The following is a 1,179-nucleotide window of genomic DNA, read 5'->3' on the forward strand; positions in this document are numbered from 1 at the left end:
TTTTTTTTTTCATCTGTGAGGAGGCACATATTCCTCCCAGATGACTGTGGATGAAGTGACGTCAACAAACTTGGTGATTTGTTGAGGTTTCATGAACATCTTGCCGCCACAGACAGATCTACTGCTCCAAAAATACTGACGTCAATACACACAATTCTCAGCTTAAAAGCACATATATTAAAATTACGATTTTATGGTTTAATTATATAATGCTACATTATAAACCACCTCATGTTGCCATCTTAAAACTGTCTTTCTGATGTACAAATACACTTTCAGAAGTACTCCAGGCCCTGGGCCAAGCATTAAGACCAAAGCCAAGAACAGTGATAAACATATGTTTACACAACGAATGAGCCAATAGCACAATTATTTGATCAGAGAATGGCTCAATAGTCACAATAAATGTCCTCATTGCTATACTGAAAGTCTGTTCTCAGGAATTCTGCTCCAAATCTTGTAATTAACAGAGAACTAAACAATTTTAAGTTCTGGTTTTTGGTAATATTGAGGAACCTTGATGTCTTCAGAGAAAAAACTAGGGGAAAAAAATGTAAATGTATCTAAATGGAAAATAAGATAAACGTAAAATGTACAATACAATACAAATTTACTATACAACAGATACAATTCTTCAGTTTCTATACAATTGACATTGTATAAATGCAAATGTTTAACCAAAAGACAACTCTTAATCGCCATATAATGAATAATGTCTTCCCATATCATTACTCAGACCTAAACCTAATACAAAACACCATACAGACTTTCTCAAAATGGTATTTTGAGAATCCCCAGCTGCTCCAGAACAAAGCACTGATTCCCAAAGGAGGCTGCCAACCGACTTATCTAGATAACATATCATGGAGTACATTTTTAATTAATCCATGATACTAAGATGCTTTGAAGATCTTACCTTTCCAGACATGTCTGGGGCAGGGCAGCTAATCCCTTACACATTATCTGAGCTGTTCACTTTAGGTTTGCACAGTTAGTCCACCACCAGGAGTTGTCTGCCTGCTCTCTCTTTTAGAAGCTGTCGTCCTGCTTCCCTCTATTATATGGAGAAAGTCTGCTGGCCCAAAGCCAACAACTGAAGAGCCAATCAAGTCCTGGCTTGCAATTACAATCGGAGCTGAGAGAGCGAGATAATCAACACAAGAGAGGACATTTTTAACT

The 1,179-nt window shown here is 37.0% G+C and overlaps 1 pseudogene; it reads right to left on the bottom strand.

Annotated features, from left to right (window-relative positions):
- The window catches only part of LOC107575693 (regulator of G-protein signaling 5 pseudogene), a 5,032-nt pseudogene extending 4,007 nt beyond the window's left edge, over positions 1-1,025 (bottom strand).
- Positions 1,026-1,179: the final 154 nt, after the last annotated feature.

The sequence above is a fragment of the Sinocyclocheilus grahami genome, unplaced genomic scaffold (assembly GCF_001515645.1).
Source record: "Sinocyclocheilus grahami isolate Dianchi unplaced genomic scaffold, SAMN03320097.WGS_v1.1 scaffold2822.1, whole genome shotgun sequence".
NCBI lineage: Eukaryota > Metazoa > Chordata > Actinopteri > Cypriniformes > Cyprinidae > Sinocyclocheilus > Sinocyclocheilus grahami.